At 37.5% G+C, this 22,262-nt stretch overlaps 1 protein-coding gene across 1 annotated transcript in view; it reads left to right on the top strand.

The window, feature by feature from the left end:
* Nucleotides 1-22,262, top strand: part of rsrc1 (arginine/serine-rich coiled-coil 1) — a 474,039-nt gene that overhangs the window by 112,471 nt on the left and 339,306 nt on the right. The gene's annotated exons all lie outside the window — the stretch shown is intronic.

Consider the following 22,262-nt stretch of genomic DNA (forward strand, 5'->3'; position numbering starts at 1 on the left):
ACATCCATCTACAATGGTAAAAAAAACAAACTTCTTTCTTTCTTTATGCTAAAATAAAATGTATTTAGTTAGTATTTGAACACGTCCAGTGAAATTTGTTTGGTGCAGCTCATAATGCTTTGGAGCATGAGGAAAATCTCTCTGGTGATATGACCTGCAATGTGTTACCAGAAATGTTGTAGAGACACTCAGTTAATGAAGCTACCTAAACAGTATTCTTAATCGCTGAAAACAAAATCAACAATCACCTTATTTCTGTTGTCAATTGGGTTTTGAAGCCTGTACAATATACATTGTATAAGAATACAATTAACGTAGTATTTATGTAAACACGCTTTTGTTTTTGTGTAATTCTGCATTTGGAAAAGTACAGTAGTGTTAAATTTACATTTATGCAAAGTTTATAAATATTTGTATTTTTTTTCCACAGCTTTAAATCTGTTAAATCATTTTAAGTGCTCTTTTGTAATTGTCTATTAATGGGCCTTTGTCTATGAAATTTTTTCATTTGATTGTATCCTAATAATGACAAGTAGAGTAAACACAAGACAAACAAAACTAAATGCATAAAGAATGCAGTTACTTCAGAGTCAAACCCACTAGTGTGTCCATTATCAGAAACCTCATCAGAATGTTTAATTATACAATATGACTGGTCATTGTCATTTAAAAGGACCATTCTGTGCATTGATCCAAATAGCTTGGTGCTCCCGTTATTTCCATGCGAATGCAGTATATATGACATATGGGATACCTAAATAACTGTCTAATGTTACTGGTACGTCTTTGAATAAGTGCATTTTACATAGATTCATTTACCAGACATTATGTATTGAATTAACCACAGACACGTGATTGAAAATCATCATCACGAGTACCAGGCCAGGCTTGACAATGTATAATGAGTGTTTCTATTTTACTGACATATCCTCAGTTACAAAACATTCTGTATTTTTACAACATTTATTTTTATTTATATAGCACATTTTCATACAAAAAATGTAGCTCAAAGTTCTTTACATAATGAAGAATAGAAAAATAGAAGACACAGTAAGAAAATAAAATAAGTCAACATTAATTAACAATTATAAGAATAAGAGTAAGGTCTGATGGCCAGGGAGGACAGAAAAAAACAAAAAAAAAATTCCAGACGACTGGAGAAAAAAATAAAATCTGCAGGGCTTTTTAATATCTTATTAGTGGGGAAAATAAACCCAATATTGACTATTATAAAATAACAAGTCCAGTTACAATTGAATCTATTTATATAGGTTACTCATTATTATTTTACAATCTACATAAAATATTTTCATGATTTGTATCAAAAATGACATGGGCTTTCCGTTCATTATTTTGGCTGGTGGTTTTATAAAATCTATGTAGCACTTGAGGACACGTGCACACTGGGGTTGGTCCTAGAAGGTCTTGATGTGTTGCTTTTTCTATATCCGTTATATTAATACTAGGAAGTTCGCCCTCTGCTTGCTTAGCTCGCCAACCCCCCAAGCACACCCCAACTCCCCCCCAAGGCATGCGATCTGCATCTCATGCTGCCCTTCGAACATTTAAAAACCTGTACAGCAGCTGTCCTTTAGTCTCACTGCCTTGTTTCTACAACGTTCTACTTTGTTATGTACTCTTTGTCTTTTATTTCCGGCCCCAGGCGTGGTTAAATCTCTTCGCACAGTCTTGTCTCATGGGACGTGAGTTCTTGATATATTTTAGTTTATAATTTAAAAACTGAATAAGAATCTGAAAATCTAACAACATCACATCAACATCACAAGTTCGATAAATTCTGAAAAGAATTATACCAAACATATATATGTAGATTTTAAAATAAGCCCAATTTAAAGCTTGACATAAAAAGTCACATAAAATCATTGCACAAAATCGTTGCACTTTTAGTCTTAGGATTTTATATACATATAGAGTAGATATATGTAGAGTGTGCTACAAATTATAACTAATGATTTTAACTTTAAGGAACGCCTCCTTTTTTTTTTTTTAATATATTTTTTCAAATTTTATTAATATAGCTTTTCCTTTTGTCTATTGCTGACAAAAAAGAGCAATGGGGTGAATGGTGTGGCGTAATAATTTATTAATTCTTGTCATTTTCAATAAACAGTTTGGCTTTTAATATTCTAACACTTTACAATGAAATATCACATTAATTGAAATGATATTGTAGCTAATAATGCAGTTACAGTTAATAGTAAATATGGTACAAAGTCCTGTCCCTGACAAAAAAGGTGGTAATAAATGATGTTTAATTGTTGTTTACTTCCTGTGGATAGTTTCTCCAAGGTAATATTCCTCATCTTATTTCATGATCTCAAAATCTACAACACTACACTAAGCTTCATCTTTATATATGTGTGTGTGTGTATGTATGTGTATATATGTAAGTATATATATATATATATATATATACAGTATATATATAGTAAAAGGCAAATATATATGCGCCACACCCGACACAGACTCGCAATGGAGGCACGTTAAAATCAACAAAAGATTTATTTTTTCTTCAGCTGAGGTCCCTCAGCCCTAACACAGTCCCAAAGCACACCAACGTCACAACAACTCTTCTTCCTTCACCACTCCTCCCAGGCAACCTCGTCCTTCTCCTTCCGACTCTGACTCCCGAGTGGTGGCTGCTGGCTCCTTTTATTAAGCACCCGGAAGTGCTCCAGGTGCTTGATTGCCGAATCCCGGCTGTACTTCCAGGTGTGGCGAAACACTGCCCACAAGGGCCCAGCAGCTCCCACTGCAGCACCCCCGGCGCGCCTGTGGAACCCAACAGGGCTGCACCCCGACAACTCCCCCAACTCCCATAAAGCCCAGCAGGAGTCTGAGGCACCGCATGGTGGCTGCCATCTAGCGTCCAGTGGGAGGTATTGGGTCTGCCATGGTTGCTCCCCTGTAACATATGCTGAAGGGTCGTCCTGGCCATCTGCCACTATATATATATATATAGTGTTAGGCGAGCGAATTGCATATAACGTGTGAGGGCAGCAGCAGCACACCAGCAGCTGTTCGAGCAAAGAGGAGTAAAAAAAATAATAATTTGTTTCCCATTGTATCACCGTTTCAGAGGGGTTTCGGAGAAGAGGCTGCTGGCAGGGGGTGACCCGGCTGCAAAAGTCATTTTTATCACAATAATTAGCACTGAAGTGCATACAATGGAGTCCAAAACAAGACTGAGGGAAAAGGGGAAAAGGGCAGGCTTTTAAAGGGGAAGACAGGAAGTGAGGTCATAAGGATCGGGCATGTGTTCATCGCTCATTGGATCAGGCCCGGATGTGACATCAGGGGGGCCGGAGCTGGTAAGGTCTGTTTCCATTGGTTCGGTCCCGGAAGTGATGTCAAGAGAGCCAGGTGGAGTCTCCCAGGAATGGTCTACAGGGAAGTGAGAGTAAGAGTCAGTGCACATGCCGGCATGCCTCCGAACTGCCTTCATTTAAGCCCTTTAGCTGCCTCCCATGCGCATGTGTGTGACAAGGCCCCCCCTAACCGAGAGGTCGTAAACCCGAGAAAGAGCATCAGGGTTGGCATGGAGAACACCCCGACGGTGAATGAGCGAAAACTTGTATGGCTGTAGGTCAAGAAACCACCGTGTGACCCGCGGATTCGACTCCTTGTGCAGAGCCATCCACTGTAGCGGTGCATGGTCCGTGACAAGGGTGAATTCCCGGTGTTTCCTGCAGAGGCATTAGCTCTCTTGGAAATGTGTTCTTTTAATATTGTGGCTTATTAAAAAATTAAACAATATCATAATATACCAGAAAAGACGATATCCCTCCCATAGTGATTACGGCGGTACAAGAATCACATGAGACAAAATATCTTTTAGCTTACATTTACTGACGTTTTACGCGGTTACAGACGGGGAGGCATATGGACAGACTTTTATCCAGGTGGGAATCTGAATCAACACAGTCAGCCATTTTCTTCGTCCCTACGCTGGGAGGTTTTTCGACAACTCTTTGTGTCGATGCAGCCTCGAAGGGTCTGGTCACTGTCCAGACCTTTTATAATGTCTTGCTTCATTTGCTGGTCTTCTCTGTCTCCAAACAAGGGCTGAATTCCTCTTCCCCAAAATACAGACATATCATAGTGCTTACATGCCGATTCTCATTCTCCCAATAAGGAAAGAAGATTTGTGCTGATAGAGGACAGAAATACCCTAACCTGTGTTTAACTCTTTGAGGGCTGAATATTTTTTCCAAAAAACTCAGTTTTCTGAAAAGCACACAAAGCAACAGTTTCACACATAAATCAACATAAAATGTTCTTAGCACAGCAGGTGGGCATCAGTGGCAGTCATAGTGTGACACAATATGGTTTATACCTCTTGTCATCATAAGTGGTGGTCCTCCCAGGCAAACGCAACTACACAACGCTGGTACCTCATGTTTGTATTCAATGTCCATCTTCTGATTACTTGCATCAAACTCCAAGTCTGATCAGTCAGAGTCCGATTCAGCAATAATATGTAAAACGTTCATGACGTATTTAGTCTCTCGCCAGATGTCGATGCCATTTTAGGGATTGTTTGTTCTTCGCTACTCACACAGGATAGCGCGGTTAAATCAACAAAGCTGCTTAACCTTCCTTCTAGCAAAGAGAGTCAGACTTAAAGGTAAGGGCGAGTTTTGTCACAGTTTACAGCTGATTACCATCCTCTACCCCTGAATTTCGACAAAAGTTGACATCAGCCCTGAAAGAGTTAAGCTGACTATACAAGCCTCCAGTTGCCTTTGGCTATCTACTCCAATGCTTGGCTAGCAATTCTAACTGCTGAGCCCCTGTGTGCCACAGTTAACATGCACATGTGAATAAAACTCATAACAGTATTGTCCAGATATAGTGACATAAAGAAACATGTAGTATAACACCCGGCCCAACAGGTAGTACCTAAGCTGAGTAATCGCCCATTTAATCGCCAAAGCCTCCCTTTCCACCGCTGCATACCTAGTGTCCCGGTCCAACAGTTTCCGGCTCAGGAACATGATGGGGTGTTCCACACCATCGACACTTTGGCTTAGCACGGCACCCAGGCCTGTGTCGAACCTTCCGTCTGGAGGATGAAAGGCAAGTATTGAGTACTGTACATGCTCGTACTTTTCATGTTCATACCTTTCAGTTGGCCAACATTTATAAAAATCCTTTTTTTGCATTGGTCTTAATTGATATTCTAATTTTACGAGATACTGAATTTGGGACTTTCATTAGTTGTCAGTTATAATCATCAAAATTAAAAGAAATAAACATTTGAAATACATCAGTCTGTGTGTAATGAATGAATCTAATATACAAGTTTCACTTTTTGAATGGAATTACTGAAATAAATCAACTTTGTCATGATATTCTAATTTTATGACCAGCACCTGTATATCAGAGAATTCCAAATGAAAATGTCAGGACATCTTTCCATGAACTGAATCTCAAGAGAAGGTGGGTCATGCAGCAAGACAACGACCCTAAGCACACAAGTCTTCTACCAAAGAATGGTTAACACTAGAATTACCAGAGTCTACGAAAAAACTCGTAGATCCGTCCCACCTTAAATCGTTTCTTAAAACCGTTCTCACCTCTCCGCCAGCCTCCTTTGTCCTGTAAATGTGCCAATAAAAACAAACTGCAAGCAGCCGGCTATTCCATCTCCCCACCGACTTAGAACGTGCATGAACTTCTCCCAGCTCATGCCTCGATTATCTGGGAGTGAAGTGGAGTTTTAGAGTGGAAATAATAGATTGTTATTTGGAACACATGCATTTCATGTGTGTTCCGTTTCTACAGTAATCTGTGTAAACACAATGTTAAAACAAAAACTTTTTCATATTTTAGTGCTGCCTCGCAGTTAGGAGACCCGGGTTCGCTTCCCAGGTCCTCCCTGTGTGGAGTTTGCATGTTCTCCCCGTGTTTCCTCCGGGCACTCCTGTTTCCTCCCACAGTCCAAAGACATGCTGGTTAGGTGGATTGGCGATTCTAAATTGGCCCTAGTGTGTGCTTGGTGTGTGGGTGTGTTTGTGTGTCCTGTGGTGGGTTGGCACCCTGCCTTGTGCCCTGTGTTGGCTGGGACTGGCTCCGGCAGACCCCCATGACCTTGTGTTCGGATTCAGCGGGTTGGAAAATGGATGGATATATGGTGTTACAAACTTTAGGCATAAACTATAAAATGTGTGAAGCCTGAAGGCCAAAGATCAAATAAACACTTTCATAAAAGGTTTAAAAATTTAACAGCTGCTTCTGTGGCGTAGTGGTAAGATTTCGTCACTTAGAGCGCAGCAGACTTGCTGTGCCTTAAGAGATCCAAGTTCGATTCCCCACTGGGGAGAAAATTTATTTATTTTTAACCTTTGCCGTTCTGTCTGCCTGAACTCCCTGTCTAATAACAGTAATTTTATTATTACATAGGAGCTTCCCTGTCTGCCTATCATATAGTGCCGTTCCTTCCTATCTATCTACCGGTATATATCTATCCTCTTAGCTGTTTTTTTATATATCTATTATACAGTGCCTTCCCTGTTTATTTATATATCTAGTTCCTTCTCTGCCTGTCTGTCTGTCTGATTGCATATAGCGCTGAACTTACTGCTCTGTACTATTCTGTCCACTATGTGTCCTGGAGTACAAAAGAAACACCACCATACAGCAACATGTGCGAACTGGCAAGATCGGGGAAAAAAACACGCGGTCACTGATTACAAACCACAAGATGAATGAAAGAGACAATATATGTAAAAACATCATCGCACTAATGCAATATTATTTGAAAACGAACAGCGTCAGATCGGGTTTGAATTTGTGCCCGATCTGACGCTGTTCGTTTTCAAATAATATTGCAGGTACTGTGCGTTGAAACTGCTGCACTGAATAAGCCGATGCCTTCTGTAACAGTGTCAGCGTGTATTCAAACCCGATCTGATACTGTTTGTTTTCAAATAATATTGCATGTACTGTACTATTTTAGAATAAAAACATACATTTGATTTCAGTCAGTCTGTAACAGCCAGTGTAAATGCATGATAATTGTAAAGGTTAGTGTTTTTTTTTTTTTAAATTTAGTTCCATTCTCTCAGTTGCGTTCACGATCTTACCCTCCTCATCTGATACTGCTGTTTTCACATAAAGATGCGCTATAGCTCAAATGTGATTTATTTGGAGACGCATTATAGCTCGAATGTTATTTATATAGGGAAGAAACTACAGTGTCAGGTGCTCATTCAGTGTAATAGGAACCATAGCACAGAGAGATGTGTACACTGCAACAAGCACACATGTCATAAATGTAGGAAGGGTGTGTGGGAATTGTTAATATTTAAATGTGATGATTTTATATAGCACGGATCGGAAATCAGCAGTTCTTAGCATTACACCATGCAAGCAGTCGTATCAACCACCTACTGTAACTTGCTTTATTTTTTCTTCACTTATAGTCTAGAGTAAAAGTGCACTTGTTTTGTTATACTTGTACACCAACATATGTTCCTGTGTTTGAGCGACACAGGCATGCTAAAAAAATAGACATGTAATGCCACGAAAAGTGCACGCAGGCATTTCAGTTCGCAAGCATTGGTACGAGAATGCAGTCACAAGTTTGCTGTCGAGCTATAGCGCATCTTTATGTGAACACAGCACTGTCAGAAAATTGGGTGTAGGGTAGGATCCTGAACACAACTGAGAGATTGAAAAGTGAATAAAAAAAAAAACAACAAAGCTAACCTTTACAAGTATCATAAATTACACTGGCTGTTACACACTGAAATCAAATGTATGTTTTTATTCTAAAATAGTAAGAATAAGAGCAGTTTGCTTCTCAAAATTGAGTCATGTGGGATCGAACTCGTGACCTTTTGATTATCAGTCAGCTGCTGATACCATTACGCTACCGAGGCAAAAGTAGTAAGTGTGTGTCAAATTGGCATGCTAAGGCGGCTTTTTTTCTGCAGTTATATTTTTGAATAAAAGCATACTTGTTCTGTTATATTTGTACCTTTTGTGAAAGTGTTTCTTCGATATTTCTTCATATAGTTTATGCCTACATTTTGTCATTTACTTTTACAATATGAAAAACGTTTCTGTTTTAAAAAAGTGTTTACACGGATTACTGTAGAAACAGAACACACATGAATTGCGTGTATTCCAAATAATGATCTATTACTTCCACTTCACTGCCAGATAATCAATCAAGGCATGAGCTGGGAGAAGTTTGTGCACGTTCTAAGTCGGTGGGGGATGGAATAGCCGGCTACTTGCAGTTTTCTTTATCAGCACATTTAGATTACAAAAGACGCTGGCGGAAAGGTGAGAACGGTTTTAAGAAGCGATTTAAGGTGGGACAGATCTATGAGTTTTTTCGTAGGTTCTGGTAATTCTAGTGTGGTTAAAGAAGAATAAAGTTAATGTTTTGGAATGACCAAATCAAAGTCCTGACCTTAATCCAATCGAAATGTTGTGGAAGGACCTGAAGTGAGCAGTTAATGTGAGGAAACCCACCAACATCTCAGAGTTGAAGCTGTTCTTGTACAGAGGAATTGGCTAAAATTCCTCCAAGCTGGTGTGCAGGAATGATCGATCAGAAGTTACCTGAAACGTTTAGTTGCAGTTATTGCTGTATAGGGGGTCACACCAGATACTGAAAGCAAAGGTTCACATACTTTTGCCACTCACAAATATGTGATATTCGATCATTTTCCTTAATAAATAAATGACCAAGTATAATACTTTTGTCTGATTTGTTTAACTGGTTTCTCTTTATCTACGTTTAGGACTTGAGTGATGTTTTAGGTCATATTTATGCAGAAATATAGAAAATTCTAAAGGGTTTACAAACTTTCAAGCACAACTGTGTATATGTGTGTGTATATATATATATACATATATATATATATATATATATATATATATATATATATATATATATATATATATATATATATATATATATATATATATATATATATATTTTTATTGTGAGATTGGGTCCAAATAACACCAGCACTTTGTCCAGATACACGTTTATTAAATACAAAATAAAGTCCCACACAACACACAGTGCCCCCAGCACCAATCACCCTCTTCACGGGCCTCTCTCTCAGTGTCTGTGGGCACCTTTCCTCTCCTCACGGGAGCTTCGTCCTGCTCCTGCTCCCGCTCCCGACTCTAGCTTCCTGATTGGAGTGAGGTGGCCCCTTTGATGCCCACCTGGGTGTGCTTCAGGTGCCTGATGACAGTCTTCCGGCAGCACCTCCTGGTGTGGCGGAAGTGTTGCCCTTGCACCCGGAAGCACTCCGGGTGTCGCTGGAAGGATCTTCCCCCACCTTCCCAGGTGTGACGGAAGTGTCGATCTCTTGGGCTCCACGATGCTCAGGCACCCCCTGGTGGTGGCCATGGGCTCCATTGGGCTTGAGCCTCCTTGCTTCTTCCCTGTGGTCCTCTCAACATCCAGGGCGGTAGCCCCTTCGTGGCCCGGGGGAAGTAAAGACTGACCCCCAGACTCCTGTGACACACACATATATATATGTATATATATATACTGTATATGTATATATACACACTGTATATATACGGGTCTGTCCGCTAAAAGACCAGCCATTATTAATATAGTAATGGTTTGCGCAGCAGCCAAGGAGAGTGGACTGGAATGCACATGCATGAACAATGATGACTTCACTGGACTAGTCATTGGAGGGCTCTACACTCTGTTGAGAGAGCATGTGTATTGTGTAGCTTTCATATTCAAAATGACTGAGCGAGTAGAGTAACGAATCTGCATCAAATTCTGCGTTAAGGTTGAACATTCGTCCATGTAAACTATACAGATGATTCAGAATGCTTTTGGAGATGATGTATTGAGTGGCAAAACATCAAATCACACAGTACATTTATTCATTGGGGAAAAAAAATCCCACATTAAGAAATACATTTTTACATGAAATTATGTGTGACACAATTATTTCCACCCCTAACAATTCCTATAAAATAAATGTAATTGAAGCATTTTTGTAATTTTTAGTTTTGTTTTTAAAGTTGATCAGAGTAGATTGGAACTTTTAATTAATTATGAATGACTTCCTGTGCCCCTGGGGTATAAATACGACATGACACAGAGTCCTATTGCTCTTAGCCACTTTTCAACATGGGAAAGACAAGAGAACATGCCGTTCAAGTAAGGCAGATGTGTGCCGACCTTCATAAGTCAGGTAATGGCTACAAGAAAACAGCTACTCGCCTAAAGCTGCCTGTATCTACAGTCAGATGAATAATAAAGAAGTGTAAAACAAAGGGAACAGTGACAAACAAGGCTGGATGAGGACCCAAATTTATCTTGCCACTACGCACAGTGAGGAGGATTATAAGAGAAGTAAAAAATTCTCCAAAGCTCACTGTTAGAGAACTGCACCAAAGAGTGGTATCTTGGAGTCACAAAGTCTCTGTGATAACCATAAGATGTTATTTCCATGCCAACAAGCTGTTTGGGAGACATGCAAGGAAAAAGTCTTTTCTCACCTACAATCATAAACGTAAACGTCTGGAGTTTGCTAGGCGGTAGTGGGGCTTCAACTGGGACTGTGTGCTTTGGTCAGATGAGCCTAAATTATGTTTTTTGGCAACAAACATTCTAAGTGGGTCTGGCGTGAATCCAAGAATGAGTATGCGGGAAAGCACCTCATGCCAGTTGTAAAGTACGGTGGAGGATCTGTGATGCTGTGGTGTTGTTTCTCTTCCAAAGGCCAAGCAAACCTTGTTAGGGTGCATGGCTTCATGAACTCCTTGAAATACCAGGACATTTTAGATCAAAATCTGGTGGCCTCTGCCAGAAAGCTGAAGATGGGTCATTATTGGCTCTTTCAGCAGGATAATGAACCTAAACATGTGGCAATATCTACGCAAAAATGTCTCAGCAGACACAAAATCAAGCTCCTTCCTTGGCCATCTCAGTCCCCAGACCTCAACCCCATTGAAAACCTGAAGAGGAGAGTACATAAAAGAGGACCCAGGACTCTGGGAAGAGGAATGGTAAAAAATCCATGCCTTTGTATTCTCCAACCTTGTAAAATGTTATAGGAAAAGATTAAGTGCTGTCTTGTTGGCAAAAGGGGGTTGTACGAAATATTAACAGCAGGGGTGCCAATAATTGTGGCACACATGATTTCATTTAAAAAATGTATTTCTTAATGTGGGATTTAAATGTAGAAGTAAATGTACTTCAATTAAAGGTTGGATTTTTCTCTTTTTTGTGTTGTGAACCTATATTTTTTGTGAAAAAGAATAATTTATTAGAAGCCTAGGAACATATCTTAACCAGGGGTGCCAATAATTGTGGAGGGCACTGTATGTATGTGTGTGTGTGTATATATATATATATATATATATATATATATATATATATATATATATATATATATATATATATATATATATATATATATATATATATATATATATATATATATACACACATACAGTGGTGTGAAAACTATTTGCCCCTTCCTGATTTCTTATTCTTTTGCATGTTTGTCACACAAAATGTTTCTGATCATCAAACACATTTAACCATTAGTCAAATATAACACAAGTAAACACAAAATGCAGTGTTTAAATGATGGTTTTTATTATTTAGGAGAAAAAAATCCAAACCTACATGGCCCTGTGTAAAAAGTAATTGCCCCTTGTTAAAAATAACCTAACTGTGGTGTATCACACCTGAGTTCAATTTCCGTAGCCACCCCCAGGCCTGATTACTGCCACACCTGTTTCAATCAAGAAATCACTTAAATAGGAGCTGCCTGACACAGAGAAGTAGACCAAAAGCACCTCAAAAGCTAGACATCATGCCAAGATCCAAAGAAATTCAGGAACAAATGAGAACAGAAGTAATTGAGATCTATCAGTCTGGTAAAGGTTATAAAGCCATTTCTAAAGCTTTGGGACTCCAGCGAACCACAGTGAGAGCCATTATCCACAAATGGCAAAAACATGGAACAGTGGTGAACCTTCCCAGGAGTGGCCGGCCGACCAAAATTACCCCAAGAGCGCAGAGACGACTCACTTGAGAGGTCACAAAAGACCCCAGGACAGCGTCTAAAGAACTGCAGGCTTCACTTGCCTCAATTAAGGTCAGTGTTCACGACTCCACCAAAAGAAAGAGACTGGGCAAAAACGGCCTGCATGGCAGATTTCCAAGACGCAAACCACTGTTAAGCAAAAAGAACATTAGGGCTCGTCTCAATTTTACTAAGAAACATCTCAATGATTGCCAAGACTTTTGGGAAAATACCTTGTGGACTGATGAGACAAAAGTTTAACTTTTTGGAAGGCAAATATCCCGTTACATCTGGCATAAAAGGAACACAGCATTTCAGAAAAAGAACATCATACCAACAGTAAAATATGGTGGTGGTAGTGTGATGGTCTGGGGTTGTTTTGCTGCTTCAGGACCTGGAAGGCTTGCTGTGATAGATGGAACCATGAATTCTACTGTCTACCAAAAAATCCTGAAGGAGAATGTCCGCCATCTGTTCGTCAACTCAAGCTGAAGCGATCTTGGGTGCTGCAACAGGACAATGACCCAAAACACACCAGCAAATCCACCTCTGAATGGCTGAAGAAAAACAAAATGAAGACTTTGGAGTGGCCTAGTTAAAGTCCTGACCTGAATCCAATTGAGATGCTATGGCATGACCTTAAAAAGGCGGTTCATGCTAGAAAACCCTCAAATAAAGCTGAATTACAACAATTCTGCAAAGATAAGTGGGCCAAAATTCCTCCTGAGTGCTGTAAAAGACTCATTGCAAGTTATCGCAAACACTTGATTGCAGTTATTGCTGCTAAGGGTGGCCCAACCAGTTATTAGGTTCAGGGGGCAATTACTTTTTCACACAGGGCCATGTAGATTTGGATTTTTTTTCTCCCTAAATAATAAAAACCATCATTTAAAAACTGCATTTTGTGTTTACTTGTGTTATATTAGACTAATGGTTAAATGTGTGTGTTGATCAAAAACATTTTGTGTGACAAACATGCAAAAGAATAAGAAATCAGGAAGGTGGCAAATAGTTTTTCACACCACTGTATATACAGTATATATGTGTATATGTATATGCAGTCATGGCCAAAATTATCCGCACCCCTGGAATTTTCCCAGAAAATGCACCATTTCTCCCAGAAAATTGTTGCAATTACGAATGTTTTGGTTTACACATGTTTGTTTTCTTTATGTGCATTGGAACAACACAAAAAAAAACAGATAAAAAAGCCAAATCTGGCATCATTTCACACAAAACTCAAAAACCAGGCGTCAGTTCGCACACTTCTCAGTGGTCTTTTTTTTTGAGTGACTTTCTATGTAATAAACTTAATAAGTTATAGCGTAATGAAAATTGCATAATTAGAGCACTTTATATATGTACAGTGTATGTGTATATATGCATATGTATATATGCATATACACACACATATATGTATATGCATATATATATAGCAAATAGCCACATTTATTTACAAAATATAGTATTAATAAAATTAATGAACTTGTATAATATTGTAATAACCAGTGTAATAAGAACAACCATAACAAATGGTGCCCTGTCTTATACTCAATTATCTGGGTCATGGAGCACACCTCCATTTTCAACACATTTTTCAATTTTGTCCATGTCACACTTTATATTGTTCAATGTTGTTCTTCCCATTCTGCCAACTGAAGCAATACTTGAAGCACTTTTGCCTTTTTGTAAACGTTTAATAATTTTTTGTGACAATTCCAATACCAAAAATTTTATTTCTTGTCCATAACAATGTATAGTAGATTAATTATAATGAAAGAGAAAAGCTACAATACACTATTCAAACTTAAGGTATGTAACTAACACTGTGATTTTAAAATGTGGCCTGACACATGCTGCTGCTGAAGAACACTACGCAGCAGCAGAAAGAAATGTTGTTCCAATGTGCAGAGCTTGTTGTAGTAGTACAGCAATAGGTAGGCACTGGGTTGTGGTTTTTATTTTTTTGGCCCTGACGGTTAACAGAGACTGATGCTTAATCAAGTGAAGGATGATTGTGTGTGTTTGAGTATGTGTGTATGTATGTCTGTATATGTGTGTGTATATAGCCCCAGTAAAAGACCCAGCTGTCTTGACATGCACACACACACACACACACACACACACACACACACACACACACACACATATATATATATATATATATATATATATATATATATATATATATAAAAATATAAATATATATAAAAATATAAATATAACAAATCATGATTCTCTTAGTGTTAGCCAACCATTCAAACTGAGCAACCAGAGGAGAGGGGTCATGTTAAGAGAGGTGACCAAGAACACAATGGTCACCCTTGCTGAGTTGCATAGAACCAGTGTGGAGATGGGAGAAACTTCAGCAGGACAGTTATCAGTGGAATAATACACTGATCTGAACTTTATGACAGAGTCGCTAGTCAGAAGCCTCTTCTTAGCAAAATACATCAGGAAACCCATTGTAGTTAGTCAAAATGGATCCCGGACTGTAAGAAACAAGTCTCTAGTCTGATGAAACCAAGATTAGCATAGTGTCTGAAGGAAACCTGGCCCCACTCATTATCTGAAATACCATTCCAGTGTTAGCATTGTGGTGACACCATCTTTTAGTGAGGTTGTTTTTTGGCATCAGGGACTTGGAGACTAGACAGAGTTGAGGGAAAGCTGACTGGAGCAAAGTACTGAAATATCTTAAATGAAAATCTGCTTCAGAGCACTCTGGACCTCTGACTTGGTTGAAGGTTCACAAAGACAAACAATTTAATAAAGATACCTACAGAGACCTAAAAATAGCTGTCTATAGGTAGTCTCCATCCAACTTGACAGAGCTTGACAGGATTTGCAGAGAAGAATGACAGAGGAGTTCCTAAATCCAGATGTGCGAAGAAATTTCCTGACCAGAGTCACAGCCAAAAGTGTTTCAGCTAAGTACTGAGTAAAGGGTCTGAATATTTTTGTCAATATTATATTTCAATTTTTTTTATTTTTAACACATTTTGAGAAATTTATGTTGGTTTGAATGTTGCCTGATGTGGGGAAATTAATTTAAAAGATTTTAACGCAAGGTTGCAGCCTAGAAAAATTTGAGAAAAGTGAATTGGCTCTGAATACTTTCTGAATCTACTGTTAATGTACAGGGGAAAATCTTTGGTCACTTACAAAATCAGTACTCTTAACACCCTTTTCAGGTTTTTCATATATGTATGTTATTTTTTTCATATTTTGAACACGTTTGCCTTTATACTTGAAAATAATTTTATTCTTTTTAAAATTGCCCAAGTATCTTCTTAATAATTATCTGATTAATTGACTATCAAAATATGTGTTAGTTGCCTCTTCAATACATATTTAACAGATTCATTGACAACCGGCATTGCTGCATATAAACTTTGCTGATGCTAGATGTGGATTCCTTAGAAATATTAATGGATACTTTCATAACCTTTCCTTACTGTCTATTGTAGATTCGCAATTCTTCAAACAGCCTGTAAAAGTTCTAGATTATAGTCATATGATATTACTTCTCAGTGAACAATCTTTTATGGTATCTCGTAAGACAGCATGTGAGTGATGTAGTGTCATATTTCCCTGGAAAAATCCAAAACACTTAAGCTAGTGTCACATTTCACAACTTTTCCAGCAATTTTCAGTCATATCCTTCCTTAACACAATCTCAGTGAATCATGGTGCATGTCTGTGACCACTTGTCATGTAGTGTGACATCCCCAGTAACTTATCATTCAGCTGAAAAAATATTGCATGGAATGTGGATGCATGGAAAGAAGGATAGCAAATGTTTTGGCCTTATCTGCCTGATGTCTTGTGTTTGTCATGCCACAACAGACTGAAAAAAAGTAAAAACGGGGGCCAATGTAGCAGCTAAACTCGCCTTTCATGGAAAATATTCACTGGAAAAACTCTCTTCATAATGGAACCATTGAACAGTTCTTTAAAATATAGCAGAATTGAGTAGTGTTATCCTCAATTAATTGATCCTGCTGTACTATTCCTTTTTTTTTTTTTTTTTATATTTCCATATCTCTGAAGAATTGCTTAATATTAAATTGTGGTGGCATCAGATCTGAATAAGATGTAATCCTGTATATCTTGCTGATCTGTAATAAACACATTTGTAATGAAATCCCAAGGATCCGTAAGATACATACTGTATAAATAAAAAAACCACAAGTGTTAGTTTAATAACATTAAATTTATAGTCTTCTATGTTTAAAATACTTGCTTTTATTACATTATTTTAGTGTTTGAGTAAAATGTAATTCAGACAAATACAATATGGGTGTTAATGTTTCTTTATTAATTTAAAAATTTAGCATATACTGTTTATTAACATCTCTGCCTTTTATTAGTTTTTATTATAAGAGTAAACAATAGTTTATAATTCTGCCATTTTATAATTATTAATACATTAAATATTTATTTTGGATTATTTTGTTGTCATATTTCTTTTTTTTAATTAAGTTGTAGCACATTTTTGTGAGGTAATACACTGCTCTAAAATAATTTTAAAAAGAAAATCAACATAGAATTAGCAATCTAGAAAATGAAATTAAGCCAAACTCTGTCTGATAGGCTTTGCATTGTGTAGATACTGTTTTCAATGTTAGTGCTATCATATAATGTGTAATTTTCAATGAAAATGTATTAGGAGAAATATAATGCACAGAGATAAAAATAACATACTGTCTACCTTCACATCCACCAATCTAATTATCCAAATATGTTGTGGTTGGGGATCATATCCATGCATGTAAGGGGTCATGGAAGATAAGCTGCTGTCTGCAGTAGCATAGCAGTAATTACTTTATTGATAACTCACTGAGAAAATTGCCCATGCCAATAGTGTTGGAAAGATTTAATGGATTGGTGGAGAAATAGTTAGACCTTCAAGGAAATGAAAATATGAGTTTGCCATTGGGAAACGTTCCATTTCCTTAAGAGATTAAAAAATGTTACAGCATGTAGCTAACTGTTAATAGCAGTGACAATTTTTTTCTGGGTTTAAATAAACTAATAATTATTTAATATGTATTTTGTCTGGTGAAATTGACATTTAGATTCATTGTAGATGTTTGTAACATAAGAAACTTAATTTAGTATATATCCAGGAATTAACATGCATATTTATACAGATATAATTTTTGTCATACTTTTTAAGTTGTAGGGCACTTAATACACTTACATCATTATATGTAATACATTCAGTTTCTTGCTTATTTGTGTGCTTCAGCCCAGGTTTAAATAAAAATTTGACCCTGTTTTGTCAAAATAATAGATGACAAATCTGGAGAAGGGAAGGGGATACCGTAAAGAAAATGAAGAAGCTTTATTAATGATAATTGTGTTGCAAAAAGAGTTTGATAAATTGTTTTCTTTTTTGGTTAAGTCTTTGGACTTCAAACCATGATGTAGTGGGAACAAATCCTACCACTGACACTGTGTGACCTTGATCAAGTCACTTAAACCACCTGTGCTGCAACTGGAAAAACAAAGGAAATGTAACAAATTGTGTCTCATATATTATAAGTCGCTTTGGATAAAAATGTTGTCCAAATAAGTAAATGTAAATGTTTTTTTTTTTTGAAAAGTGTTTTAGCATCTGTTTTAGATGTAGACAAAACGTTATAAATAGTCAATGTATAATTTTTAAAAATATTTTCAGTGAATATAGATTTTTCTTTAGTACTCCAGTTTTACTGTCATATCCCAAAGACTCTCATATTATTTTAGTTTATGATTCTAAATTGGTCATACATGTGTGAATTTCTGTATGAATGGCTAGCCCTTGCCTTGAAAACCAGTGCTATTCTCTAGCCCACCATGAATCTTAGGCGGGCTTGAGAATATATTGCTGTCTTTATTCTGTTTGTTTGGTGGCAGCTGTCATCACAGTATGTGCCCCACGAATAAAGTAAGTGGAAGGTTTACTAACTCCTTCAGCTGATTATATAGTAGTATATACTTAAGGGTATCATCATAAAGCACTTAAGGGAATTAAACATGTGGTTTTAAACTTCGTAATAAAATGTTTAATTTATACTGTAGGTTTTACAGAAACTTTTAATTTATTATTGTTAGCTCTGTTATTATTTTGTAAACCTCACTTTTATAATATAGAAATGATATGAAATGTAGGTTAATGTCAAATAAATGGATTCTGGAATCTCCAGGTCAGAATGTCTGCTGATTTATCTGATTATAATAAATGAACAAATTATAGCTTTGCTCGAAAAGCTGAAAAAAAGGGAGAAGGATTGTGTCTCATCTAGGGAGCAGTATATGGTGTAGGTAGTGTCTTCAAGTGTGCAGTACTCTTAACAGCTTTTTGCTTTGGTGTTAGGATTTTGAAACATCTGTCTGACCTGACTTTTAGGCCATTCTTATTCTAAATGGCTGCAATGTAGAGCAGCCTCATTGCCTTTTGGTGACCACTACACTAAGTCATCTGACTCTGAAGAATATATACTAAATAGTGGGATTTGAGTTGGCTAAATGTAAGCAATGGCATAGTGGCAAGTACAGAGCCTGGTGGAATTGTAATATAATATCTGCATAAAATCAAAGATTTCAATAAAAACATCATGCTAGCATTGAAATTATTATTTTATATTACTAGGGGGGCTTTGCCCCCTGCTCGCTACGCTCGCCAACCCCTGTGTTTGGTTAATCAGATATACAATTTTAATTCTTTTTTTCTTTGTAATTGTTTCAATTTCATTATTTGCACTTTTACTTTAAAGCTTCATTAAAAACAATATTTTTGGAGACACATTGTGACAATAGCCAAGTTTCCATCCAGTTTTTTGCGACGTTTTGTTATCGACAAACAGAATATACATAAAAAAATGTGCGATATTTGCCGTCTCCAGCCTGTTTCCATCCAACTGGCTTTTTATCGCTAAAATGGTGTGCGTGATGACGTCATCCCCCCCAAAACGAACTGTTGCGTAAGTTTTGTTGTATCATGAAAGAAAATCTACCCGTGAGCTGTTAACATACATAATTTTGTGTATGTCGCAAATTATCTACCTTTTGTTTTCCACGTTACACCCCCTCCACTAAACAAAGAAACAAAGAAATGGAGAGATTATTTAGACAGTTTTTTGAAATTTGCCAGCTTACTGTTATTTCAGTTTCACAAATAATTGGAATTGTACATAATATCCGAAGACGACAGCAGAATGAAGCAGTTGCTTGTCCGATAGCCCTAGAGCTCGAAGAAAGTACCCCAGTGCGACGAAACCCACGGGTATGGGAGAGACGACGAAATAAGACCTTCTGGGAGGAGGTGGTGGAGAGACACTTTACAGAAAATCTCTGGCTGCAACATTTTAGAATGACACGGCCAACGTTTGAGATGTTGTGTGGATTCATCAGTCCTGATGTTGCGCCAATCACAGGTTGCCATCGACCACCGGTTCCAACCCAAAAGCGGATTGCCATCGCCCTTTACAAGCTGGCAACCTGCGCCGAGTATAGAGAGTTGGAGAAACTTTCGGGGTTGGTAAAACTACCGTCCATCGATGTGTATATGCTGTGTGTACCGCTATTAAAGAAAAATTAATGCGGCGTTATATCAGACTTCCGACTGTAGCGGAGGCCAATGAAATTGCATACTGCAATTCCTTGGTGCATCTTGTGCCACAGATTTACGGTGCGCTGGATGGCACGCATGTGCCTATTCTTCCCCCGACGGAAGGCTACGCGATTACATTAATCGCAAAGGGTGGCCATCTATTGTTCTCCAGGCCCTTGTTGATGACAGGTGCATGATACGAGACATTTGCGTTGGCACTCCTGGAAGTGCCCATGATGCAGCTGTGTTTGCAGCATCGGATCTGTACAGGTGAGCCTACCTTTCAACATCCCTTCTCAGTGCGATAACAACTGAATTAGTACTGTAACCTGCTTCCCTTAAGGTTTTTAATTAAAACTGAAATTTGTATTAATACAAAATAATGACGTTTAATAAAAAAAACTAAAGTTAATATTAATGAGAGAATTTCTCATATATGCTAAAACATCTGCCATTTAATAATAAGAAAAAATGTTTAGATAATGAAACACACGGTTTATTAAATATTTTGACTGGCACAGTAAACTACCTTTGCGGTTTTGTATTATTTAGACATCCTGAGAGACACCCCCAGGCTACAGTTGATGTGGAGGGAGTTCAGGTACCCCTTTTAGTAGCAGGAGACCCAGCCTATCCGCTACTGCATTGGCTCATCACGAGAAATAACGAGGCTCTTCATCAGACCATGCGAACCGCTCCGCTATTCTCGTTTTGATTGCACGTGATGAAAATGTATCATGTGACACATTTATTTGCGTTAAAGCCCTTTTTTCCGACAAAAAATGTTTCCAATGTAGTTTTTGCGACATCTGTATGGAATATCCATCGATATGGAATTTATGCGCTAAAGTTAAACGGAAAAATATTATGTCGACATGTACAACATTTTATCGATAATTAGCATTTCCATCAGCTAAAATTTGAAGCGCTAAATATTTTTTTGCAAAAACTCCTTGGATGGAAACCTGGCTAATGCAACGTATAACTGCCCGTGAGTGAATATTGTTTCTGTTTCTCTAATAAATAATCCGACTTTTTCTAATGTTTGTCACTGTGATTTATTGATTGCCATAGCAAAAAGCTATTCTCACAGTAAACTGTAAACATTTTAATAAGAATGGCATATCACAATCTCCTTTGGTGTGTAATGTTATTCGCGGAATATATACATTACCTTTCTTTTTGCCTATTAAAATTTCCATTGCTTCTCTATGTAATAAATATATACCTGACCGAATTGTGTATTCTTTGAAATTCAACTTGTCATTGCTTTAACTGTTGTGAGACCACTGATTCTCATAGCGTATGGTCTATTATTGTGTAAATCCACGTTTTGTGCATAAGAATGATGCGAATGCGAAAAGACTTTGTTGTCTACTCCTTGCCTTTTATTTCTGATCTTGATTTGTCCTGCTCTTATTTCAATTACACCTGGTTCAAATGATTAATCACCTTTTGTTTTGTGGTAATGCAATCTTTTCTATCTTTTCTTTGATACTGTAGCGACTGACATGATAAAATGTCACAAAAGTTTTACTTGAACAATCGCTGACTTCGTAACCCCAAACACAACTTTCTAGCACCCTCTCCAATCCCTCATCCCCTGCGTCTTGCCCCACCCCCTTACTGCATCAATCAATACCCCACTATCAGTATTCCGTGCTGTACTCCGCCCTCCCTCAATCGGACTGAACAGTCACTTAAAACCAAATAGGCCGGAAACTGGCTGGGACTCTGCAATACTTTAGATTTTTACTGGTTTCGTAATCTGTTATCTGCCTTTTTTCTCTCCGCCTTTGGTTGTCTATTCTCCATATTTTCCTTATACACTTTATATGTGTTGAGAGCACATGATCTGTATGAACTACGTGCTTTTACACGACTGACTGTTTTTTGATGGATGTGCTCTTATATGATATCTACTGTAAGTAGAGCGTGTCTTGTAAGAATGTCATGTTTCACGTCCCCGTGGGACAGTCTCTTGGCACCAAGTCTCATGTTTACGGTCTCTGCGAGACGCTCCGTGGCAAGTCTCTTTTGTCTCACAGGTGTTTTTAAATCTTTTTCGATAATTTCCGAGAAGAACACGTATCGTCGCCTTGCTTTTGCTTTCCAGGGTTTCTTTTTATAATAGAGAGATTGTTTTATAATTTATTTTCAGAATATGAAACTATTTTATGTAGTCCCACGTACACTGTATATTGATTAAAAGTTTTTACACTGACTCATTTCAATATAAGCTAATGCTTTTGTAAACATACATTAGCAAAATAAAATGTATGTACTTCTAGCTATCCCAGAATACCTTGCATTAAGAATTTGTGTAGAAATTTTTTTTTTTTATTAAATCATTAAATTATTGTGTCTTTGTGACTCTTTAATCAGATGCATGTTACAATTCATATTTTTGAATCACAATCATTCCCTTATTTGTACAAAAGGTTTGGATCTTTGCTAAAAGATCCACACGGTACAAAGAGTTAATGCCTGAGTTCAGACAATCACCAGATAACTTATCAAGTGGACATTTTTGGATGTTCATTAATTTTACTGCTGTGATGTATTTTACAAGCAATTAAGTCTGTTTCTATATTGTTATTATT

Source organism: Polypterus senegalus, chromosome 1, assembly GCF_016835505.1.
Source record: "Polypterus senegalus isolate Bchr_013 chromosome 1, ASM1683550v1, whole genome shotgun sequence".
NCBI classification, from domain to species: domain Eukaryota; kingdom Metazoa; phylum Chordata; class Cladistia; order Polypteriformes; family Polypteridae; genus Polypterus; species Polypterus senegalus.